This window comes from Saccopteryx leptura, chromosome 5, assembly GCF_036850995.1.
Source record: "Saccopteryx leptura isolate mSacLep1 chromosome 5, mSacLep1_pri_phased_curated, whole genome shotgun sequence".
Lineage (NCBI taxonomy): Eukaryota > Metazoa > Chordata > Mammalia > Chiroptera > Emballonuridae > Saccopteryx > Saccopteryx leptura.
Window position 1 is genome coordinate 118848023 of NC_089507.1, and position 27889 is coordinate 118875911.

The 27889-nt window shown below is 38.1% G+C and overlaps 1 long non-coding RNA gene across 2 annotated transcripts in view; it reads right to left on the reverse strand.

The window, feature by feature from the left end:
- The window catches only part of LOC136406757 (uncharacterized), a 79647-nt gene that overhangs the window by 34133 nt on the left and 17625 nt on the right, over positions 1-27889 (reverse strand). The window lies entirely within an intron of this gene.

Below are 27889 nucleotides of genomic sequence, written 5' to 3' on the forward strand. Positions count from 1 at the left end.
ATTTACAGTTTTTAAATCATGAAATGTATATCTTTTCTTATTAATAAGCATATGTGTTTTATTTTTGTTTTTGTTTCCATTGCTCCAGGGGATATATCCAAAAATGTATTACTCAGACTGAAGACAAATAGCTTACTTTTGATGATTCCTTCTAGTTTTATGATTTCAGTATAAGAAAGTGGTCCAGTTTTCTTCTTTGCACATATCTGTCCATTTTCCCAACATCATTTGTTGAAGAGACTGTCAGTATTCCATCGTATATTTTTCACCTCTCTTGGCATAGGATAGTAGACTATAAAGTGAGGCTTTCTGAATTCTTTATTCTGTTCCATTGGTCTATGTATCTTTTTTAAAGCAGTACCATGCTGTTCTTATTACTATAGCCTTGTAGTATAGTCTGAGATCAGGAAAACTTTGATCTTCTTTCTCCCAAATGCTTTGGCTATTCAAGGTCATCTCTTGTTCCATATCAATGTTGGGATTATTTGTTCTAGTCCAAAAATAATGACATTGGTATTTTGATAAGAAATGTACTGAATCTGACATTTCTTTGAGTGATACCGTCATTTTAACAACCTTAATTCATCCAACCCACAAGTACAGTAAATTCTTCCATTTGTCTGTGCCCTTTCCAACTTCTTTCTTAAATGTCAGATACTATCATCAATAAATCAATGAAGGATGACGTCAGAGCAATGGCAGGGTAGGAAGCGATACCGATAAATCTCCCCCAAAACTCAACAAGATCTTCAACCAGAAACAGAAAAATCTATCCTTGGAGCCTCCAGATGTTTCACAATACACTCGAAGGTATGGTCGAGCGAAAAATTGGCTAAATATATAATCAAACCCGAAGGAAATAGGGAGTAAGAAATGCTCTGCCTTCCTCACTAACCTAAACAGGGCGGCTTTAACGGGGAACTGAGAATATAGAAACTGAGGCGGCAAAAGGGGTGAATAGATCCAGGCCGCGGCAGAAATGGCCGAACCAGGCTGTGGCACGGAGATCCAAGCCGAGGAAAAACTGTTCCTGTGGCAACCCGGGCAATACAAACTAACACTCGCGCCAAACCCAGACAAAGAAAGACAAGTGGGGCAGCCATTTTCCCCGATCTCCTGGTCGGCGCGCGCAGATAGTGGGTGAGAGATTCCTTCCAAAGCCCCGGGAGTGGGAGCCCGTGTTGTCCCACAGAGAGGCATAGTCAGAGGCCTTTGTGTGGGCTGAAAGCGGAATCTCGGGACCGCTCCAGCGCCCTGGGAAAGCCGCGCACGGGGAGGGAGTGAGAACTAATTCCAATGCTGGAACTTTTCCGTGCGGGTGGGGGTTTCACTCAGAGGGTGAGGCGGCCGGTCTCATATCCTGGTCTGCGCACACAGATAGTGAGTGAGAGATTCCTCCAAGTGCCTCGGCAGTGTACGCCCGTGTTATCCCACAGAGGAGCAGAGTCAGGGGCCTTTGTGTGGGCCAAAAGCGGAATCTTGGGCCGCCCCAGCGCCTTGAAAAAGCCACACACGGGGATGGAGTAAGAGCCAATTCCAACACTGGAACTTTTCCATGCGGGTGGGGGTTTCACTCAGAGTGTGAGACTTCCAGCCTGATACCCTGGTCTGCGTGCACAGATAGTGAGTGAGAGTTTCCTCGAAGCGCCCCGGGAGTGGGCACCCGCCCATGTTACCGGACAGAGTGGCAGAGCCAGAGGTCTTTGAGTGGGCAGAAGCCCCGCCTGATTATGCTAGCAGCTCAGACTGACTGAGCCTTACCCAGAGCCCTGTGCTGAGTGGAAATAGAGTGGGGAGTTGCCAGCTCTTTGAGCCTCTTACTATCCAGGCAGAGGCAGCAGCAACCCCATAGCTGGATTATCAGGCTACTAATTGAGGAAGGAAAGACTAGGAGACAGGCTCCAGGAACACGGACTCTCTCACTGGCAGAGCCTATAAATGCTAATGAGCCTCGACTGCCAACGAGACTAAAGCACAATATATGACATAGCCATAGAGACTTATCAAATGCAAACCTCTACCTGAGCGCGCCAAAGGGGCAGAACCCAGGGTACAGAGTCACCAACCAGGAAGAGGAAGAGAAAAGAAAAAGCAAGAAGATAACCTCTCAAAATCAAGAATAATCTGCAGACTTTATAACCTATCCCATTTTATTATATTTGTTCGTTTGTTTCTCTTATCTTCATTCTTGATTTTTTTTTCCTCCTCCAATTTGGTCAATTAACTCTCTGCCGGTCTTACTCTCTCCTCTCCTTGAACTACACTACCCATAAGTGTTACATCTCCCTTTATCTTTTCCTTCCTCTTCCTTTCTCTCCGTTGAGGGTTGTACTCCAAAACCCTTAACTCTCTCTCTCTCTCTCTCTCTCTCTCCTCTTTTTTCTTTTTTCTTCTTTTAGTGGTTACCTCTTTTTTTTTCTCTCTCTCTTTCTTTTCTCCCTCTATATTAGTTTCTTCCTTTCTCCTTTACGTCTCCTCTCATTCAAACCTCAATAACGAACAATATCTTATCTGGGACTCAAACTTATGTTTGGGGCATTTTGGAGGGTTTTTACTTCATCTTTTTAACTCACTAGCAGTGCTCCCATCCCTGGCTCTCCATTTTATCTAGTTCTTGTTCCACTAAATACAATAGTAATTTTTTAATTTATCCCCCCATTTTCCTGTTTCCCTCTTATTCCTCTCATCATAACTCTTAGTCAACCAACACCTAAAAGCAAATCATTTTATTCTTGACCCAATATTTTTTCTTATTTGCTTTTTGTGGGTCCATACCCCCTTCTTTTTTCTTTTCTTTTTTCCCCTTTATTACTTTTCCTCAATTCAGGCCCTCCATTACAGGCATTGTTTGTTCTATTTAATATAATATAATTCACAGTTCACCACAAGATTTTCTCAAGAAAGAGGGAAGAGGAGAGGAGAGGAAAAAAGGAGGGGGGAGGAATAATTTCGTTTTTTAATTTTTAATTTATTTTATTTTTCTTTATTTCATTATTAATTTTTTAAAAAAAACAACTCTTTTTTATTTTTTATTTTTTTTAATTTTTAATCTTTATTAAATCTCATTAATACTATCAACAAAACCACTCTCAGATGCCATTAAGGAAGAGAAAATCGAATGTCATGGATACAAAAGAAAGAGAGGTAACACAGCTAGATGAGGAAAAATCTATGGAGAAAAAATTTAATATATTGGAAACCTTGGAGCTAAATGACAGAGAATTCAAGATAGAAATCCTAAAAATCCTCCGAGATATACAAGGAAACACAGAAAGGCAATTTAGGGAGCTCAGAAAACAACTCAATGAACACAAAGAATATATGTCCAAGGAAATTGAAACTATAAAAACAAATCAAACAGAGATGAAAAACTCAAGTCATGAGCTGAAAAACGAAGTAACAAGCTTAGCTAATAGAATAGGTCAGATAGAAGAGAGGATTAGTGAAATAGAAGACAAGCAACTTGAGGCACAACAGAGAGAAGAAGAAAGAGACTCAAAAATTTAAAAAAATGAGATATCCCTACAAGAATTATCTGACTCCATCAAAAAGAATAACATAAGAATAATAGGTATATCATAGGGAGAAGAGAGAGAAAATGAAATGGAGAACATAAACAAATAATAGAGAATTTCCCAAGCCTGTGGAAAGAACTAAAGCCTCAAATTCAAGAAGCAAACAGAACTCCGAGTTTTCTTAACCCCAACAAACCTACTCCAAGGCACATCATAATGAAATTGGCACAAACCAGCGGCAAAGAAAAAATTCTCAAGGCAGCCAGGGAAAAGAAGAATACAACATATAAAGGAAGGCCCACTAGATTATCATCAGATTTCTCAGCAGAAACTCTACAAGCTAGAAGAGAGTGGACCCCAATATTTAAAGTCCTGAAAGAGAGGAACTTTCAGCCACGAATACTATACCCATCAAAGCTATCCTTCAAATATGAAGGAGAAATAAAAACATTCACAGATACAGAAAAGATGAGGGAATTTATCATCAGAAAACCCCCACTCCAGGAATTACTAAAGGGGGTTCTCCAATCAGATACAAAGAACAAAAAAAAACAAAACCACAAGTAAAAGCTTCAAGAAGAACACAATAAAACCAAATTTAAACTGTGACAACAACAAAAAGAAAGGGGGGGGGGAGAGGATGGAGATTAACAGTAGCAAAGGACGATGGAGTGCAAAAGTACTCACAAAATAGTTTGCTACAATGAACAGTGTAGGAACCCTTTTCAATACTTAAAGGTAACCACCATTTAAAAAGCCCCCACAAAAGCACATGAGATAAAAAAGATAGCAACAGAGGAAAGATGTATGGAATACAACCAAATAAAAACAAAAGATAGAAAAACGAAAGAGAAAGATCAAACAAGACACAAAACTAACAGAAAGCAATCTATAAAATGGCAATAGGGAACTCACAAGTGTCAATAATTACACTAAATGTAAACGGATTAAACTCACCAATAAAAAGGCACAGAGTAGCAGAATGGATTAAAAAAGAAAATCCAACTGTATGCTGCCTACAGGAAACTCATCTAAGTAACAAGGATAAAAACAGATTCAAAGTGAAAGGCTGGAAAACAATACTCCGAGCAAATAACATCCAAAATAAAAAACAGGCATACCAATACTCATATCTGATAATGCTGACTATAAGACAGCAAAAGTACTCAGAGACAAAAATGGTCATTTCATAATGATTAAGGGGACACTGAATCAAGAAGACATAACAATTCTTAATATATATGCACCAAACCAAGGAGCACCAAAGTATATAAGACAGCTACTTATTGACCTTAAAACAAAAACTGAAAAAAATACAATCATACTTGGAGACCTCAATACACCGCTGACAGCTCTAGATCGGTCATCCAAACAGAGAATCAACAAAGATATAGTGGCCTTAAACAAAACACTAGAGCACCTGATATGATAGACATCTACAGGACATTTCATCCCAAAGTGACTGAGTATACTTTTTTCTCCAGTGTACATGGATCATTCTCAAGAATTGACCATATGTTGGGCCACAAAAACAACATCAGCAGATTCAGAAAAATCGAAGTTGTACCAAGCATATTTTCTGATCATAAAGCCTTGAAACTAGAATTCAACTGCAAAAAAGAGGAAAAAAAACCCACAAAAATGTGGAAACTAAACAACATATTTTTAAAAAATGAAGAGGTCAAAGAAGAAATAAGTGCAGAGATCAAAAGATATATATACAGACAAATGAAAATGACAATACAACATATCAGAATCTATGGGATGCAGCAAAAGCAATGATAAAAGGAAACTTCATAGCACTTCAGGCCTTTATGAACAAACAAGAGAGAGCCTAAGTGAACCACTTAACTTCACACCTTAAGGAACTGGAAAAAGAAGAACAAAGACAACTCAAAACCAGCCGAAGAAAGGAGATAATAAAAGTCAGAGCAGAAATAAATGAAATAGAGAACAGAAAAACTATAGAAAAAATTAATAGAACAAGGAGTTGGTTCTTTGAAAAGATCAACAAAATTGACAAACCCTTGGCAAGACTTACCAAGGAAAAAAGAGAAAGAACTCATATAAAGAAAATCCAAAATGAAAGAGGAGAAATCACCACGGATACCATAGATATATAAAGAATTATTGTAGAATACTATGAAAAACTTTATGCCACTAAATTCAACAACCTAGAAGAAATGGATAAATTCCTAGAACAATACAACCTTCCTAGACTGAGTCAAGAAGAAGCAGAAAGCCTAAACAGACCTATTAGAGAGAGAAGAAATAGAAAAAACCATTAAAAACCTCTCCAAAAATAAAAGTCCAGGCCCTGACGGCTATACCAGTGAATTTTATCAAACATTCAAAGAAGACTTGGTTCCTATTCTACTGAAAGTCTTCCAAAAAATCGCAGAAGAAGCAATACTTCCAAACACATTTTATGAGGCAAACATAACCCTTATACCAAAACCAGGCAAGGATGGCACAAAAAAAGAAAACTACAGACCAATATCTCCAATGAATACAGATGCTAAAATACTAAACAAAATACTAGCAAATCGAATAAACAACATATTAAAAAAATAATACATCATGATCAAGTGGGATTCATCCCAGAATCTCAAGGATGGTTCAACATACGTAAAAGAGTTAACGTAATACAGCATATCAACAAAACAAAGAACAAAAACCACATGATCTTATCAATAGACGCAGAAAAGGCTTTCGATAAAATACAACACAATTTTATGTTTAAGACTCTCAACAACATGGGTATAGAAGGAAAATATCTCAACATGATAAAGGCCATATATGATAAACCATCAGCTAACATCATATTAAATGGCACTAAACTGAAGGCTTTCCCCCTTAAATCAGGAACAAGACAGGGTTGTCCACTCTCTCCACTCTTATTTAATGTGGTACTAGAGGTTCTAGCCAGAGCAGTCAGACAAGACAAAGAGATAAAAGGCATCCATATCGGAAAAGAAGAAGTAAAGGTATCACTTTTTGCAGATGATATGATCCTATACATCGAATACCCCAAAAAATCCACAAAAAGACTACTAGAAACAATAAGCCAATACAGTAAGGTCGCAGGATACAAAATTAACATACAGAAGTCAATAGCCTTTCTATATGCCAACAATGAATCAATTGAAAACGAACTCAAAAGAATAATGCCCTTCACAATTGCAACAAAAAAAATAAAATACTTAGGAATAAACATAACAAAGAATGTAAAGGACTTATATAATGAAAACTATAAACCATTGTTAAGGGAAATCGAAAAAGATATAATGAGATGGAAGAATATACCTTGTTCTTGGTTAGGAAGAATAAATATAATCAAGATGGCCATATTACCCAAAGCAATATACAAATTTAATGCAATTCCCATCAAAATTCCAATGACATTTTTTAAAGAAATAGAGCAAAAAATCATCAGATTTATATGGAACTATAAAAAACCCCAAATAGCCAAAGCAATCCTAAAGAAAAAGAATGAAGCTGGGGGCATTACAATACCTGACTTCAAACTGTATTATAGGGCCACAACAATCAAAACAGCATGGTATTGGCAGAAAAATAGACACTCAGACCAATGGAACAGAATAGAAAGTCCAGAAATAAAACCACATATATATATAGTCAAATAATTTTTGATAAAGGGGCCAACAACACACAATGGAAAAAAGAAAGCCCCTTCAATAAATGGTGCTGGGAAAACTGGAAAGCCACATGCAAAAGAATGAAACTGGACTACAGTTTGTCCCCCTGTACTAAAATTAACTCAAAATGGATCAAAGATCTAAACATAAGACCTGAAACAATTAAGTACATAGAAGAAGACATAGGTACTCAACTCATGGACCTGGGTTTTAAAGAGCATTTTATGAATTTGACTCCAAAGGCAAGAGAAGTGAAGGCAAAAATTAATGAATGGGACTACATCAGACTAAGAAGTTTTTGCTCAGCAAGAGAAACTGATAACAAAATAAACAGAAATCCAACTAAATGGGAAATGATATTTTCAAACAACAGCTCAGATAAGGGCCTAATATCCAAAATATACAAGAACTCATAAAACTCAACAACAAACAAACAAACAATCCAATAAAAAAATGGGAAGAGGACATGAACAGACACTTCTCCCAGGAAGAAATACAAATGGCCAACAGATATATGAAAAGATGCTCATCTTCTTTAGTTATTAGAGAAATGCAAATCAAAACTGCAATGATATACCACCTCACACCTGTTAGATTAGCTATAATTAACAAGACAGGTAATAGCAAATGTTGGAGAGGCTGTGGAGAAAAAGGAACCCTCATACACTGTTGGTGGGAATGTAAAGTAGTACAACCATTATGGAAGAAAGTATGGTGGTTCCTCAAAAAACTGAAAATAGAACTACCTTATGACCCAGCAATCCCTCTACTGGGTATATACCCCCAAAACTCAGAAACATTGATATGTAAAGACACATGCAGCCCCATGTTCATTGCAGCATTGTTCACAGTGGCCAGGACAAGGAAACAACCAAAAAGCCCTTCAATAGATGACTGGATAAAGAAGATGTGGCACATATACATTATGGAATACTACTCATCCATAAGAAATGATGACATCGGATCATTTACAGCAAAATGGTGGGATCTTGATAACGTGATACGAAGTGAAATAAGTAAATCAGAAAAAACCAGGAATTGCATTATTCCATACGTAGGTGGGACATAAAAGTGAGACTAAGAGACATTGATAAGAGTGTGGTGGTTACGGGGGGAGGGGGAAAAGGGAGAGGGAAAGGGGGAGGGGGGGCACAAAGAAAACTAGATAGAAGGTGACAGAGGACAATCTGACTTTGGGTGATGAGTATGCAACATAATTGAACGACAAGATAACCTGGGCTTGTTATCTTTGAATATATGTATCCTGATTTATTGATGTCGCCCCATTAAAAAAATAAAATTATTTAAATAAATAAATAAATCAACAAACAACCAGTTTTGTTTTGGATGTGAGAGAAAAGTGAACCCTGTGGCCTGCTGGAGGGATTGCAGACTGATGTATGCCTCATGGAAAACAGTATGAAGATTCCTAAAAATCTAAAAACAGATATACCGTAAGACTCAGCAATTTCACTCTGGGGTATTTATCTAAAGAAACACAGAACACTAATTGAAAAAGGTATATGCACCCCTATCTTATCTCATTTGCAGCATTATTTACAATAGCCAAGACATAGAAGCCACCTAAGTTTCCATTGATACCTGAATGAATGAATGAATGAATGAATATGCAATAGAATATTATGCAGCAATGAAAAAGAATAAAATCTTGCCATTTGCAAGAATACAGGTGTATTATTTGGAGGGTATTATGCTAAGTGAAATAAGTTAGGCAGAGGAAGACAAATACTGTATGGTTTCACTTGTATGTGGAAATTAAAGACAAAAACAGACTCATAGAAACAGATCAAAGGGATAATTATGAGTAGGGAAAGATGGGAGGCGGGTAAAAGAGGAACAAGGATACAGTTAATATTGTGATAAGATTTCACCATGACAGATGATGACTAGAATTAGTGGTTGTCCACATTGCAAAATATTGAATCAGTATATTACACATCTGAAATTATATATCAATATAAAATTGTATACCAACTATACAATTTAAATAAAAAATAAAAAATAAAATTTAAATAAAAAATAAAATAAATAATAAAATTTAAAAATAAATAAAAAATAAAATTTAAAAAGGTAAATAAACAGACATGGTTATTAGTCATATTAAAAATGAGATTGCCTAAAAAATAAGATTGTTTGATACTGATATTCCAGTGACCATTCTGCCTGAGTCATCTATAGTACTGCTCACCTATACTGGATTTTTAGAAACAATTTTTGTTTTTGCATGCTTCCTCTGTGAAAGCATTATTTAAAATATTTTTATATAAGAATCACTTAAATCTTGCAATAACTTCATGGGGTAAGTTCTGATGCTATACCATTTTACAGATGAGAAAACTCATGTGAGTCACAGAGGTTAAGTACAATCATGTATCCATTGCTTTACACTTAATAACTAAGAGAGCCAGGAACGTGAACAGGGGCAGTCTGGTTTTATGTCTATTACCCATTAACCAACCCACTGCCTCTAAAAGTTAGCTAGTCTGCAATAGCTGTGTGTGATGTGTGTGAAATATGGTAGAGTGGAACGAGAACAAGACTGGGTTTAATTCTAGCTCTTCCTCTATATGTTATGTAGCTTTGGACAAGTTATTTTTCCTTGTATTATTATTTATTAATTATTGTATTATTTATTTTTTCCTTTTTATTGAATTTATTGGGGTGACATTGGTTAACAAAATTATACAGATTCTAGGTGCACAGTTCTACAGCACATCATCTGTACACTGTACTGTGTATTCACTGCCCCCCCATGTCAAGTCTCTGTGGACAAGTTCTAAATGATTTAGTGTTCTCACTTACAAAATGAGAACAGAGATGACTACCTCACCGAGTTTGATAAATTAGATAGGAAATGTATGGAAAGAGTCTAGGTGTGCAGGACTCATACGAGGTGCCCAGTCTAAATCAGCACCTTCTCTCTCCTCTGTTCCTGACCCAATTATTTAATCTGGAAGAGCTGCCATCTCTTCTCATTATGTAAACCTGAAAAGACAAGAAGAATTAGGATACATCATAGAAATGATATGCTTCTTTTCAGCTTGATATTTCGGCTTCTAGACACCTAGGTGTTTCATTACTGTCAGAAACATGAAAGTGGTCCTGAGGAGCAGGATTTTCAATAAGAAAAAGATGAGAAATGGATTGACCAATATTTAAACTTTTGTTGCATATTTTTGTTCCTTGTATATCCAGAGTCTCAATATCTGAAATTGTTTGTCCTGGGCGTTTTCCTATTTAGGGCACATGCTCAGCATCACAGGAATACCACATCTCAGTGCCTCCGTCAGTGTTTGTTCTTTTTTCCATTTGTTAAGAATTTTAAGAGATTATTGAATAATGAGAAAAGCAATGATCCTTTTCAACTCAAGATAGTTTGTTATTTCTAGCTCATAAGTTGTCTAATGTAATAGATTCATCCAAACATATGTCCACATTTATAAAACAAACAACAAAACATTTTTCAGTTGCAGAATTAGAGGTAAAACCTATTGCAGCCAGCTCTGTTGAGCATCCCTCACTCCTCGGCATAGGACACGGCTCTGTGGGCACAGAGCCTGAGATTCTGGAAGGTGTCTGGCTTTCAGAGCTCAAGGCACAATGTGGGAATATTTCAGGAGAGCTTCAAGGAGATGAACTTTCGTGTGACTGACTTGGAAAAAGTATTTATTGCCTGTACAATCACAAATGGAACCTTTTCTATTTGAAAGGGTTCCAAAAAAACACAAATTGCCAATTGTTCACTTCCTCTGGACAGGACACCATGTCTCGCTTGTTTTAACACATGGTATAGATATCAGTTAGCAATGACTTTCGTGTACCACCAACTAAAAATCATCACAACCCTAACTGAGACAGATCTTAACCTTTCCATAATGACATGGAATAGCATATGTTGAAAATGCATTGCTCTACTCTGTCTCCACACAAGAATTTAATGTGTCTGGCCAGAGTATTTCCTGTGCTTCTGGTGTCTTCAAGGAAGTCCACAGCCTCTACTCTTTAGTGATCCAACACTGACCTTGCACACTATTGTATTTTAGAATGAGTGAGTGAGATGTATCAAGGGATTGAAAAAACGAACATGGAAAGAAAGACAAGAACACTTCACTTAGCAGTAGCAGAATAAAAAGAGCATGGATTTCCAAGCCCAACAAGCTGGTTCCAGCTCTGTCACTTGCTTGGTGTGTTGCCTCATACAAGTAATTTAACCATTCTGAGCCTGAGTTTCCTTATCTGTAAAATGGGGATAATAGTAGTGTTATATAAACTGGATCATAGTAACATAAAAATAGGTAACTATTATTTACTGAGCACTCACTGTGTACAGTATTAGGTCCAAGTACTTTATGGGTTACAACCCATTTAATACTCACAACTATACTATAAGATGGATTCTAATGTGGTCCCAATTTTACAGTGAGAAACCTGAGGCACAATAGCAGCCGTAATGAGAGCCATTACGATTTACAATCATGATGTCATTAATACTGCTGAGATTGAAAAGCATTAACTGCTAACAGTAAAAGCAAGTAAAACAAGCAGGTATTCATTACTTCAAAAATGCATTATAAAAGCAAGATTTATAAAGAATAAAACTGAGTCAGAGAAAGATAAATCATTATTTAGATTCACACTTGATATTTCTCCCCCCTCCCCATGCTCTTCCTTCAAAATGAGTGGGAGTCATGAAAATCACTCACCATAAATGAGCCTTGTGATGTAGACAGCTCTAAAGAGATGTGATTAGAAACTGAAATTATCTGCAAGTCCTAGAGAGAGCAGAGAAAATGGGGGAAAGTATAAACACATAATTCTAAAAAAGTCCCAAAATTAAAAAATAAGGGTTTCCAGATCAAAAGGGGGTAGCATCACCAACAAGGAAAGAGCCACAGCAAGTCCCATTGTCAGTGACATTAAGTAATGACAGAAAGAAGGCATGATTCTAAAATCTTCTCCGAAAGGACAAGCACACTAAAACTGCTTGCAAAGAGTCAGGTGTCAAATAGCATCAAACTTCCCAATAATAACACAGGAAACTAGATGGCCATGGAGAAATGCTTTCAAAATTCTGAGGCAAAATGATTTCCAACCTAAAACAGTGCACCCAGACAAATTGCCAACTATTTCTGAGATTCTGTTGATTATTTACAACATTGAAAGGCTCAAAAATTTTACCTTCTTCTCACAAAGCTACTAGAGAAATGTGCTCCACAAAAGAGGAAGTAAATGAAGAAAAAGGAAGAGCTGAGATACAGGAAATAGGGGATTTAGGAGACAGAAAATCCCCAGAGGCAGTCAAGAATCCTGCGGGAGAGCTATGCGGCGCCCTGGGCAGCAAGGCCCTGTCTGACCAAGGAGACCAAAGTCACGGGGGAGAAATCTCCAGAGAGGTGAATACAGAGCTGTCGGATTTGCTGTGTTTAGTCTTGGGAAAGTTATTTTTAGTTGTTTGATAGATATTTTGCAGCATTCAAATACATAAATAAATTAATGAAGGCAATTATTAATTCTAGAAAGAATAAAAAGTTGTACAAAGAAAAAAAGAAACAAAGGATACTACCTGCGTGAGCAAAGTAAGAAATGCACTCTATTGGGAAAATAGGAGAGGAGAAGTGGACAGGGTGGTGTCAACAATTATGGCCTCTCCTACCATAACAGCCAGTAGCATAAACCAAGAAACTATTATAAATATATTAATATGTAAAGAAGAAAATAAAAAAAAATTAATTTGGCTGCCTCTGAGCCATCAGTTTGGGGGTGTACAGGGGGTGTATTATTGTTGTTATTCAATAAGACTTTTAGGGATTTTTTTCTTTATTGAGATGTGATTGACATATAATATTATATAGATTCCAGCTATATAGACTGTAAGGCTTTTAAATTTCAAAATACATAAATATGCTCATGTAATACGTTATACATGAAAAAATAAGTAACATTTTAAAAAGTCTCATCTTGGGGGTGGGGCCAGATCATCAGATGCTACTAACTTTAGGAAGCTACTTTTAGAACGACACCAAGTGATTGCAACCCGAGGTTAAAGATTACAATGTGTTCTTTTAAAAAGAAATCTTCCAATTAGGAATTTAATTCTTATGACCCAAATGGATAGAAAAAAAGCCAAAAAAATGAAGGATGAGAGATACTCAATAGAGGATGAGAAGTAAAGGGGCAAGTGAAAGGAGAGCAGATCAGTTAGAAAAGAGAGCTGGAGAAGTAAATATTTAAAGCCGAGGAATTGTGGAAAATTTCACGTACTCAGTAGAAATTGGGAAAGAAGACAGGCTCACAGGGACCTGTGCTGCTCACCCACACACAGAAACAGAAAGCAACCGAAGGAAAAGATTTAATGCAGGCAAATAAAGCAGTTTTTAAATTAGTAGTAATTGACTTGAAACTAGTTACAAAAACGCTTAATTTATTTTATTTTGAGCTTTAGAAAAAAGAAAGGAGATCCACCCATAAAAGTATGTACATAAAAGAGAGATCACAAGTAACATTTCCAAAGAGGCTAAAAGCTCTTTCCAGGTGTGAGTGACAGGGATTCCCATGCTGGAGAGTCGGCTTCTTTGGGAAAGAGCGGACATAGGGCAAGTGAAGATCTGAGGGGAAAGACTCAGAAAGGTTCTCTCGCCCCCATAATTGGAAACATATTCTAACTCTGAATTAATACTCCTTTCCATCTTCTATACTTTACTATTTATACTACAAACGTTTCCAAATGCTCTGAGTTTCCGGGTAAAGAGCTACCTAAAGACTCATTTCCATCATCCTATATGTTGTGAGATTGGAAAGCCTGTGCAGCACCATGAACACTACAAGTCACAAGTGAAGCGTTCTGAGCGGAATGTGCCATTCCGATGCCACCATTATTTGTGTTACCACACTTGAAGCCCTTTAAACAGTGAACAAAGAAGAAAACTGCATTGTCCTTTTTTTTACAAGACAAGTGTAGAAACTGCCTGCTTACTCCACAATTCATACAGTAATTTATTTTTTAATCGTTTCTAATTTTATTCGTAAAAATTATAGGAATACAGGTAGCCCTGGTCTGGAGTATTCTTTTCATTTTTTACCCTTCAGTTCTGGGTCAGGGTCACGGTTTCTGTTCTCTGAAGAGGAAGAACAAGGATGGTGTTTCCCAGAGTTCCCAGCAGCTCTGCCCAGCTCTGTCCTACGCCTGCTCTTCACCTGTTCACCAGGTGGTTCAGAAAGGTTGTCTCTGCCAACAGCCTGCCGGCAGCTAATGACTGCAAAGGGCACTTAATAAATGAATCCATTTTCATTTGATATGATTGAAAATAAACATGAATATAAAAAGTATATAAAAATGGCCTGACCAGGTGGTGGTACAGTGGATAGAGTATCAGACTGGGACGTGGAAGACCCAGGTTCAAAACCCTGAGGTTGCTGGCTTGAGTGCAGGCTCATTCGGCTTGAGCACGGGATCATAGACATGGTTGTTGGCTTGAGCCCAAAGGTCGCTGGCTTGAAGCACAAGGTTGCTGGCTTGAGCAAGGGGTCACTCACTCTGCTGTAGCCCCTAGGTCAAGGCACATATGAGAAAGCATCAATGAATAACTAAGGTGCTGCAATGAAGAATTGATGTTTCTCATCTCTCTCCCTTCCTGTCTGTCTATCCCTATCTGTCTCTCTGACTCTCTGTCTCTGTCAAAAAATAAAATAAAAAGTATATAAAATATATTACCTTTAGCAACACACCCACAGACACATACTCTGTGGAATACATGAGTACACATCCCTAGTTACAAGACAAGAAGTGTGGATTAAATTTTGTAAATTTAGTTTAGCATGTAATCTATATAGTTGAGTTATGACTAAATCCCAGGCTGTGTTCTCGCTGGGAAATGGTTCTTACTAAAATAGCCACTGGTCCTCATGTGGCGTAGTGATGGTCAGGAAATACCACCAGTTTTATTTTCCCCCATGGGAAGATTTCTCTATTAAAATAGTTCAGAAAGTATAGTTATTCCATAAGTATCTGTTGAGAACCTTCTTCTGGGTGCTGAGGATTTAGTTTCAGGCCAAAACATACAGAAAGCCTCACCCTCGTGAAGCCTACCTTGGGGAAGAAGATGCCAAGGGAATGAAAGACAATGTGAAAATTGATTTCATTTTATAGACATGTGCTTATATGCCAATTTTGTAAGATGTTTTTCATAAAATACAGGAGATTTGTACATATATCCATGTGTAAAATATTTTTGAATTTGGAAAACATCAGGTTGGCGACTGGTTAATTTCTGTGGTTAAGATTTCACCAAAGTATACTAATTCAGCAACTTACTATACTATAGATTTGGTAATGGAGCAAACTCATGCCATGCTGAGATTTCCCATCCTATACCATGAGAACCTACACATAAAATGTTATACACTAATTCCTATATCATAACATATTTCTACTTAGATGTAGCAAAATCTCTGTTTTTATAATATTTTTAAAATTCAATTTCAAAGCTAATGTCTGAGATTAATCAACTACAGTCATGTGCTGCATAATGTTTCAGTCAGTGGACTGCATAGATAATAGTGCTATACCAAATAGCCTAAGGGTGTAGTAGGCCACACCATGTACGTCTGTGCACATTCACTCTGTGATGTTTGCAGAACAGCGAAATTGCCTAATAATGCATTCCTCAGAATGTAACACTGTCATTACATGGTGCACTACTGAACTGTCAGCCTTAGGAGAAGTCATATTTATTACATAAGAATTCTCTATTTATTCCCACATAGCAGCAATAACAACAACAACAACAACAACAACAAAAACAATAAACCCAGAGTCATGACAATTTTTTCAGATTTTTAAATGGAATGGGTAAAGAATCACCCAGTGAATCCAGTCGGATTATACACAGAGCCACTACTCTGTTTCCCCTTGTTAGGCAAAGGACCACAAGGAGAAGAGGGTGAAATCATGAACTGCCAGGGAGCCACTGGCGGCCTGACATGGCAACTCAGAGAAGTGAGTTTCCTTACAAATTCCTAATTGACTGAGGATGAAGAGAGCTAGTGGAATATGATTAGGCTGTTTCTTGTTTTGTTTTCCATCATGGCAAAGAATAGAGGGAATCCTTTATGGCATTGCACTAAAATAAAAGACCGGTGGTGGGGAAGGCATCAGACTCTTCTGGATGACTTGTGTAAACACTGGTTACTGCGTCCCCAGCATCTCCGATGCAGCATGTTTGGGATGGCACTTGAGAATCTGCATTTCTAACAAGTTCCAAGTGATACTGATGCTGATGGTCCAGGACTCACATGCTGACAACCATTTGGATGAGGTATACAAAACAGCTGAGAAAAGGGGGTGTGGTCTAAAATGAACCCCAATATCTTAGTATCCCTCCTCTTGAGTACAGGTAGAATTGTTAATATAATGAGCTATCACTGCCATGAGTAAATTATAAATCGACTTGGAGTAGTGAAGAGATTATTCCAGGTAAGCTTTACCTAATCAGCTGAGTCCATAAAGAAAGGGGAGGAGTCAGAGAAACACGCCAGAAAGAAAGCCCTGTTGTAGGCTGCTTATGGGGCCACATGTCACTAATATTTTAATTGGACAAATATTTATTAACTGATTAGCATTTATAAGACTCTAGTATGCCCTGTTGTGGAATTTTCTTTTTTTAAAATCACAGTTGTGTTCCTCAAAGGGTTGTCTGTCTAATAAAAGGGACAATACAGGAACACAAACAAATTTTCTTCAAAGAAGATTATAATAAAAGTCTTAAAAGAGACATAAACAAGTGTTACAGCAGCTTAAAGGAAGAACAGGTCACATCTGGCTGGGAACATAAATATTTAATAGAGAAAGAGGCATGAGAAAGAGTATTAAAAAATAAGTTAAGTACCCTGGCTGGCTAGCTCAGCGGTAGAGTGTTGGCTCAGCGTGTGGAAGTCCTGGGTTCGATTCCCAGCCAGGGCACACAGGAGAAGCGCCCATTTGCTTCTCCACCTTTCCCCCTCTCCTTTCTATCTCTCTCTTCCCCTCCCACAGCCAAGGCTCCACTGGAGCAAAGTTGGCCCGGGCACTGGGGACGGCTCCATGGCCTCCAACTCATGCGCTAAAATGGCTCCGTTGCAGCCGAGCAGCGGCCCAGGTGGGCAGAGCATCGCCCCCTGGTGGGCATGCCGGGTGGATCCTGGTTGGGTGCAAGCGGGAGTCTGTCTCTCTGCCTCCTTGCTTCTCACTTCAGAAAAATACAAAAAGAAAGTAAGATTACCATAGACCAAGAAATTGAAAAAAGAAGAGGGTTGGATTAAAAAAAGGACTAGATAAATGGGAGGATAGCTTCCAGGAACAGACCAAAAACATAAAATCCTAAAGATATAAAAAATACATGGCATAATGATTTCACTCATATGTGGGATATAAAAGTGAAAGCAACAAAAGAACAAACAGGAAAAAGTAACAAACAAAAGCTCAGACACAGACAAGAGTATGGTGGTTAACAAGGGAAGGGAGATGCAGGGTAAGAAAGGGTAAACAGGGTCAAACACATGGTGACAGAAAAAGATTGGACTTTGTGTGGTGGGTACACTATGCAAAATACAAATGATCATATCATGGAATTGTACACTTGAAACCTATTTAGTCTTATTAACCACTGTCAAACCAATAATTAACCATTAACCATTGTCACTTCAATAAATTTAAATGAGAAACTAAAAGATTATGGTACGTTAAAGACAATACAGGGCATATCTGCAGAATTACAAGAAGTCTCATATGGCTGGAGCATATGTACCAGTAGGAGCAGGAGAGAATCAGGCCAGAAAAGTCAGTTGTCAAGACTTCCAAATGTTGAATAAAAATTGGTAACTGGGAGAAGCAAACAAGACTCAGAGAGTGGCTAACTATAGATGGAGTGAAACCAGAACTGACTGGACGTTAGGCTGATGATTTTCCAACCCCAAATCCCTTCTTTGCTGTTATTAGGTCCAGGACTGTTCCCGAGCCTTATATGACATTGACTTTAAATACTGTGGTGGGAAAACACAGGTTTACAGTTGTGAGGACATAAAACACAGAGTTCACTCTTGTATTATTTATTAATTATTGTATACTTTTCCTTTCAGACACCTGTAAACCTACTTTGGCCCACCCCTGCATAAATATGTTAGTGGATTGTGAGAATAAGCTTGATAGGAGGCCTAGGAGTCCATTATACTTACAAAAAACTTACTTATGGCTAAGCAGTGTTATGCTGATTTCAGTGGAGCTTTCTGTCACTAGCTAATACAGCATGCTTGGTCTCCACAAATCTGCCACAAGTGTTTCTGGGAGTTCCTAAGGGCTGCATTGCATGATGAGCTCATTAACAAATCTGGTAGATTTCTCTTTTTCTCAGGGAGTTAGAGTGAATGAAGATAATTCATCATCATATCTCTCTCAATTCCTTGTTGTTCTGTGTGCCCCCTCCACTGTCTCATCATATACCCACTGGGCATGGCCAGGCCCACCAGGCCTCTCAATACCACGTGTTCTGTGTGCATGACTGAATACTGCTGTAACTTCCGTCAGACCATCCTGCCTAGAGTAGATAGCTGCATGGTTTTCCCTGAGAAAAGGTAAAGATTTGGTCATGAAATGATACAACACCTCCCCTTCCCAACACCTTACCACCAGGTCAATAGGGCTCCAGTATAACAACACTGGGTTACAATCATGAGAGCTGCAAGACATGGACTCAGTTCGAGAAGTTCTTAGGGAAATCTGCATATAGCAGGGGAGGAACCCCCTCTCCCTAAGAATCACACACAAAACACACTCATGCATGCACACACAAGAAACAGACACACTCACAAAACCCGGAGGACACTAAAGCCCCTGGCACAGCTACAGCATACATTAAACACAGCCCAGCTTCCAGCCACATTAGCATAATACCTCGTGCTAAAAGCTCGATTACCTCAGTTCCCATATACAGTATATCACATCCAGCTTTCAGCAAAAAGTGCAAGGCATGCCGAAAGGCAAGACAAGGTTAAGACGATAGTTAAGACAAGGTCTTACAAACGATACACACATAAAAACAGCTGGCCTTGCCCAGGTCCTCATCCCAATGGCAGGGAAAATTTAGCACCAACTGAGGCTGGGTTCCAAAGCGGGAGAAGGCAGAGAGATGGGAAGGCGTGGGCTGCACACATCCAGAACCGAATGGGGCTCCAGCTCTAGTGGAATGGTGCAAGGCCTCGTGGCCACATTAACCGGTTTGAACGCTGGCCCTGCTGCTTACCAGTTGTCTCGCTTGCTCAACATTTCCACACTTCCAATTCCCAAACTGCTAACCTGGGCTTATTGAAACATCCACCCTATTAGTAGTGTTATAGCTGGTAAATGGAATAACACAAATTGGGCACTTACAACGCACCAAGTACATAATAAGCACTAAGATTTAGCTATAATACTCCATAAAGGCAAAGGCCACTGAGCTATCTAGATTGCTACCACGTCACCTGTTTCCTTACTATCAATAATATGCTTGTACTGTGGCAAAGAAAGGTGTATTTTGATGCGTGGTGCAAGTAAAAACCAAAGATCCAGGTAACTAGTCATCTCCCTGTAAAGGAGAAATTTTAGGCCCTGACCGGTTGGCTCAGCGGTAGAGCGTCAGCCTGACGTGCAGGAGTCCCAGGTTCGATTCCTGGCCAGGGCACACAGGAGAGGTGCCCATCTGCTTCTCCACCCCTTCCCCTCTCCTTCCTCTCTGTCTCTCTCTTCCCCTCCCGCAGCCAAGGCTCCATTGGAGCAAAAATGGCCCGGGCGCTGGGGATGGCTCTGTGGCCTCTGCCTCAGGCGCTAGAATGGCTCTGGATGCAACAGAGCGACGCCCCAGAGGGGCAGAACATCACCCTCTGGTGGGCATGCCGAGTGGATCCCGGTCGGGCACATGCGGGTGTCTGTCTGACTGCCTCCCCGTTTCTAGCTTCGGAAAAAAAAAAAAAAAAAAGAAGAAGAAATTTTATTCCTCTCTAAATTATTTTTAGAGCACATTAATACATTTAGTTCCCACTGCTTCATTTCTAAGAGATTCTAATGCCATCACTTCCTGGTAATAAACTAAGAATCCCTATCAGTAGTAGGTACAGACTTACAAGATCAATAGTTCTCTGTTAGAAGACAAACTCAGTTCTTAGAACAACATGACTCAAGGGTGATGGCTTTTCAGAGTGAATGTGACCTACTCCTAAGAAGACAATGTCTAATTTTAAGGAATTTAAGTAAAATATTTTATTTATTACTAGAATTACAAATTGGTGATATCATCACATAGTGTTATAATTTGTTTGTGAATACTGGCTGTAGTTTTGTTTAGTGGTTGACTTTTAAATGAGTCTTATGGTTGTGGCCTTGGGGCAGGGACAGATTATCTCCCATGTGTCTTTCTTCTCACTAAAACCCCACACCACGAACATTTCATATAGTCTGCCTTCCTTAAAAGACTCATTGGTTCTTTTTTATGCCTTACTTTAATTCTTGATTAAGTTAGTTTTATTGTTAGAATATTGTATCTAAATCTCAATGACTATTCACAAAAACAAAATGATTCAAGTTATTTGTAATGTCTCTTGACCCAACAATTGCCATAAATATACTCTCATATATATAAAAATACACACAAATGCAAACACACAAGCACACGGCATTTGTTATAACATCTTTGTAATAAACTTTGTAATAACAAAAGACTGGAAACAATCTAAATACTTACTAGTAGGAGAAAGGCTAAATAAATTATCAAACTTCCCTATGGTGGAATACTATGCAACCATTTAAAATAATATGGATATAATCTAGATTTATAAGTGATATAAACATTTATGTGCTAATATACAAATATGTAAATATGCTGAAATAATATTAATAAAGAATGAAGTTGCAGAAGAATATTATCTCAGACCTTGTAAAACAAAGGAAAATTTATGGAAGGATGTGGAAAAAATCAGGGAACATGTTTAATTCTGGGAAGAAGGGATGGTGAAGATGAGGGGCAAAGGGGAACTTAACTTCCACTCTACAGTCAATTTTTAGTTTGAATATCTTAGCATTTCTAAAAATAAATAAATGAAAAAGAATGATTTAAAATATATTTTAGGTATAAAATAAATCACAAAATAATATGTAAGAAATGATCACATTTCATTTTTAAAATACTATATATATATTTACATGTATTAATTTATACACTGCATGCATTGCTATTGAGAACCACAGAAGACTGTATTCATTTGTAACCAGAATATTTGAAAAAGTATTTACTTGATAAAGTGCCTCTTAAAGTTTTATTTCTTCCTACACTTGCTAACTTAAAATATTTGGTAAAATATGCAGGCATTTTTCAGACCAAAAGTCTAATTTCCTGGCTGCTGTTATATTTATTACTTCACCAGTTTTTACACCATATACAAGAATAAACTCAAAATGAATTAAAGACTTAAATGTAAGACTCAAAACTACGAAAATCCTAGAAAAAATCACAGGCAGTAAAATTTCAGACATTTCTTCTAGTAATATTTTTTTCTGATATATCTCCTCAGGTAAAGGACAAAACAGAAAATAAATGAGACTACATCAAACAAAAAGTCTTTGCACAGCAATGGAAACCATCAACAAAATGAAAAGACAGCCCACATGAGGGAGAAGATATTTGCCAATGATACATCTGATAAGGGTTTATAATATTCAAAATTTATAAAGAACTCATACAACTCCACACCAAAAAAAAAATTATCCAATTTTAAAAATGGGCAAAGGACCTGAATAGACAATTCTCCAAAGAGGACATAACAATGGCCAGTAGATACATGAAAACATTCTCAACATTAAGTAAGAATGATACCTAGTAGTAATTGGAGAAATACAAATTAAAAACACAATAAAATATCACCTCATACTTATCAGAATGGCTATTGTCAATAAATCAACAAACAACAAATGCTGATGAGGATGTGGAGAAAAGGGAACCCTCCTGCACTGTTGGTGGGAATGCAGACTGGTGCAGCCACTAAGGAAAACAGTATAGAGTTTCCTCAAAAAATTGAAAAATGGAACTGCCTCATGGCCCAGCAATTCCACCTCTGGGTATATATACAAAGAAACCCAAAACACTAATTCAAAAGAATATATGCACCCTCGTGTTTATTGCAGCATTGTTTACAATACTCAAGTGATGGGTGTACCCCCAGTACCCATCAATAGATAAGTGGATAAAAAAGCTGTGGTACATCTACACAATGGATATTACTCGGCCATAAAATAGAATGAAATCTGACCTTTTGCAATTGCATAGATGGACCTAGATGGTATTATGCTAAGTGAAGTAAGTTAGTCAGAGAAGGACAAATACCATTTGATTTCACTTACTAAAGAACAATGTAAATAAACAAATAAAATAGAAACAGTCTCACAGATACGGGAAACAAATATCTGATGGTTACCAGAAGGGAAAGGGGTTGGGGGACTGGGTGAAAAAGGCAAAGGGATTGAGAAGAGCAGACTGGTCGTGACAAAACAGTTATGGGGATGTAAAGTGCAGCATAGTATACAGTCAATAATATTGTAATATCTATGTGCTGTGTTAGGTGGGTGGGTCCTGGAAATATCCAGGGGAACATCTTGCAAAATATGTGACTGTCTAATCACTATGCTGTACACCTGACACTAAAACAAATAATAGTAAAATATAAAAAATGTAAATAAAAAGTATTTGAAATTAAAAATGTAAAAAAAAATTATTAGTTCAGCCCTGGCTGGTTGGCTCAGTGGTAGAGTATCAACCCGGCATGTGGAAGTCCCAGGTTTGAATCCTGGTTAGGGCACACAAGAGAAGCACCCATCTGCTTCTCCACCCTTCCCCCTCTCCTTCCTCTCTGTCTCTCTCTTCCCCTCCCACAGCCAAGGCTCCACTGGAGCAAAGTTGGCCCGGGCCCTGAGGACAGCTCCATGGCCTCAGGCTCTGGTAGCAATGGAGCAGCGCCCCAGATGGGCAGAGCATCACCCCCTAGTGGACATGCTGGGTGGATACTGGTGGGGCGCATGTGGGAGTCTGTCTCTCTGCCTCCCCGCTTCTCATTTCAGAAAAATAAAAATTAAAAAAAAAATTATTAGTTCAAATGCCTTTCCCAACAACTGTAGGATGCTGCAATAAATTGATAAAATATGTAAAAATGGTATCTAATAAGCAAGAGTTGCTATATTTCAATAAGGATTTAAAAAATATTTTTTAAAATTATTGAAATACAAAGACATTTATTAAAGTAAAGCTCATAAGTTCAATGAACTATCACAAACACCCTTATAACCACCACCCAGGTCAAGAAATAAAATATTAGCAGTCTTCCTTTGGTCCCTCTCCATTTCTTTTTTCCTTCCTTCCTCCCTCCCTCCAACCCCCTCTCTCTTCTCCCCTCCCTCCCTCCTTTTTTTTTTTTTTTTAAGTCAAAGGAAGAGAGATAGACTCCCACATGAGTACCCACTGGGGATCCACCCAGCAAATGCTCAAATCAAATGAACTATCTTCAGTATCCTTGTACCAATCTAGCCACTGGCTGTGAGAGGGAAAGAGAGAGAAGCAGAGAGGGAGGGGAACAGAAGCAGATGGTTGCTTCTCTTGTGTGCTCTGGCTGGGAATCGAACCCAGAATATCCATATGCTGGCCAATGCTCTATCCATTGAGGCCTATCCCTCTCCATTTCTAAATCCTCTCCTCTCCTGAAAGATAATCAGTATTCTGATATTTATCACCATTGACTAGTTTTATCTGTTTTTCAATATTTTATAAACAGAAAAACAATGGTTAGCTCATTTTCATTGTTTAAATGGACATTTTACAATGTTACTACATATATGCTGCTATAAACATTCTGTGTCTTGTTCTAGCAAGGAGTGAAATTACCAGGTCATAAGGTATGACTGTGTTCAGTTTTAGTAGATAATATAAAATTGTTTTCTAAATTACCAGTACCAATTTATGTTCCCACTAGCAATATTGGAGTTCCTATTGTCTCACTTTGTCCTCACATAATACTGTCAGGCTTTTCTCTTTGAGCCATTCTGGTGAATTTTGAAGTGGTATTGCTTTGTGGTTATGATTTCAATTCCCCAGAAGATTAATGTTATCATCTTTTCATATCTTTATTGGCCATTTGGATATCCTCTTTTATTTTTTATTTTGTATTTTTGTATTTTTCTGAAGTTGGAAACGGGGAGGCAGTCAGACAGACTCCCGCATGCGCCCGACCGGGATCCACCCAGCACGCCCACCAGGGGGCAATGCTCTGCCCATCTGGGGTGTCACTCTATTGCAACCAGAGCCATTCTAGCGCCTGAGGCAGAGGCCACAGAACCATCCTCAGCGCCCGGGCCAACTTTGCTCTAATGGAGCCTTGGCTGCAGGAGGGGAAGAGAGAGACAAAGAGGAAGGAGAGAGGGAGGAGTGGAGAAGCAGATGGGCACTTCTCCTGTGTGCCCTGGCCGGGAATCAAACCCGGGACTCCTGCACGCCAGGCCGATGCTCTACCACTGAGCCAACCGGCCAGGACTTAGATATCCTCTTTTATGAAGTGTCTCTTCAAATACTGCCCACTTCTCCTTTGGTTATCTTTCTCTTATCATACACTTTCTCTGTATGAATTCTTCACATATCCTGGATATGAGCTCTTTTTTTGCTTATACAAGTTGCAAATATTGTCTTTTACTCTGTGGCTTTTATTTTTACCCTCTTAATGATTTGTTTGAGTGATAAAACTTCTTAATTTTAATATTATCTAATTTATCATTTTCTATTTAGATAATACTCTGTCTTCTGTTTAAAAAAATCTTTGCCTATCCTAACACTCTAAAGAAATTATCTAATTGTATTTCCTGGAGGTTTTAATGTTTAATATCTCATATTTATACCTATAATCTGCTTGTAATGCATTTTTGCGTATGGCATGAAGTAAGGGTTCAGTTTCATCTTTTACCATATTGGTAAATGGATAGCCAATTGTCTCAATACCATTTATTTAAAATATGTCATCTGTAATAAACCAAGAGTCCGTATATGTACATGAATCAGATTTGAAATCTCTTTTCTGGTTCATTGGTCTTTTCATCAATCTTTTTGCCAATTCACGCTGTTAATTACTTTTTTATATATAATAAAGCATGATATTTGATAAATTCCTCCACACTTCTTTTTCTTCTTCGAGACACAGCTATTCTTGGCCCTTTGCATTTTCATGTAAATTTTAGAATCAGCTTGTCAGTTTTCACAAAACCTGCTGGAATTTTCATTGGGTGTGTTTGAATATATTCAGTGCATAAGCTCACTGAATTTAGAGAAAACATCTTTAAAACACTAACTATTCCAATGAAAATGTATTTATTAAGGTCTTCTATGCTATTGACAATGTTACCGTTTTGTGTGTAGAGGTATACATCTTTTTTTTTTTTTTTTTTTTTTTTTTTTGTATTTTTCTGAAGCTGGAAACGGGGAGGCAGTCAGATAGACTCCCGCATGCGCCTGACCGGGATCCACTGGCATGCCCACCAGAGCGCGATGCTCTGCCCATCTGGGGTGTCGCTCTGTTGTGACCAGAGCCATTCTAGCGCTTGAGGCAGAGGTCACGGAGCCATCCTCAGCGCCCGGGCCAACTTTGCTCCAATGGAGCCTTGGCTGCGGGAGGGGAAGAGAGAGATAGAGAGGAAGGAGAGGGGGAGGGGTGGAGAAGCAGATGGGCGCTTCTCCTGTGTGCCCTGGCTGGGAATCGAACCTGGGACTCCTGCACGCCAGGCCGACGCTCTACCACTGAGCCAACTGGCCAGGGCCAAGGTATACATCTTTTATTAAGTTTATTCCTAGGCATTTGATGCTTTTTAAAACTATTCTATATGGTAGCTTTAATTTTCTCCTTTATGTATAGCTGGTATAGAGAAATACAACTAATTTTCATGTATTGATTGTGGGCTCAGTCTCATTTCTAATGCTCTTATTAATTCTAAAATTTTACCTGAAGATTATTTTTGACTTTTTGACCCAACCATATCATCTGTGAACAATGAACTTTATTTTTTACCTCTCAATCCTTTGCTTTCGTATTGCACTGCTTAGGACCCTCATTATTCTATTGATTGGACATGTTAATATTCAGCATCATTATCTCACCCAGATCTTAGTGAGAAGTTTTCCATCATTTCACCAGCAAATACAATATTTGATATGCTTTTTTTTATAGGTACTTTGTTAAATTAAGTTAATTTTCTTCTATTTATATTTCCCTAATATTTTTAAATGAGTAAATGTATTGCATCAAATGTTTTCTCTCCATCAACTAAGATATCTTATAGTTTTTATTCTTTAATCTGTTAATATGATAAATTCATTAACTGATATTATAACGTTGAATAAGACTTGTAGTCCCAGATTCATTTAACAGTCACATGTTATACTGCCTTTTGGAGAAGACATCATATAGTCCCTTTTGCAAAATCACTGTGTCTTCTACAGTTTCTCTCTCTTTTTCTGTCTCTCTTATTTACCACTGCATCCCCCAAACATGGGGCCTGACACCCCTGAGTTCATTGTAGATGCGAGCACTTAGTAGATACTAAATAACCATGTGTTGATGGTATCTAAATAGCTTTAGTTCAATTAGTCTGTATATATCATATGTCAGATCCTTCTTAGTCTCATAATTGTATCAGATTTTAGGAAACAGCCTAGCAAAATGAAGTAATATGTTTAGAATTCCTTTTAATAACGGCATTAAAAATTAGTATATAATGTAGGTACTACGTTTCTATGAAAATATTTTTATTAGGATTTCTGAAGAGTCTCTGTAATCTAGATTTATGAATAGCCTTTGGAATCTGAGACCTTGGTTCTAAAGCCCGCTCTACGACAGAAATATGCCCAGCACATTCAAGGAACACAGAGGAGGCTGATGTGGCCAGAACAGAGTGAAGAGTGGGGACCATAGGTGGTAAGACTGGAGAGATGGGTGTGGGCAGATCATGTACACTTTGAAGACCATTGCAAAGACTTTGGATTTAATATATTGAAAGGGGAAGCCAATGGAGGGTTTGAGCAAAGACCATGATTTGACTTGATCTGTGACACAACCTGACTTGTGTTTTAATGCGATAACTGTGGCTGCTTTTAAAACAGGATGATAGGCAACAGAGGAAGAAATAGGGAAACCCAGTGAGGGAGATTATAATAGTACAGATGAGCACAATGGCGGCTGGGCCTAGATGGAAGCAAAGAATAGATGAAAAGTGATCAAATTCTGAATGTACTCTGAGAGTAGAACATATGGCTTTCCTGAAAATTTGAACGTGAGGTTTACGAAAAAGGGATGTCAAGATTCACTCCAAAGTTCTGGTCTGAGCCTTTAGAAGGTTGGAGTTTCCAGTGTGTGAAATAAGAGACCTATACTGAAGAAGGAGCTGGTTTGGAGAGAGAGCTTGTGCCAGAAGCTCATTTGGGGCCATTTACGTTCATAATGTCTATCAGCCATCCAAATGGAGAGGCCAAATAAGGGTGGAGTTCACAGATTAGATACTGGATAGACATATTTATTTAGCAGCCATTATGACATGAAAATGAGAATTTAAGCGAAGAACATGGGTACGATCACTTAGGCATTTAGACAGAGAAGGAAAGATACCCATTG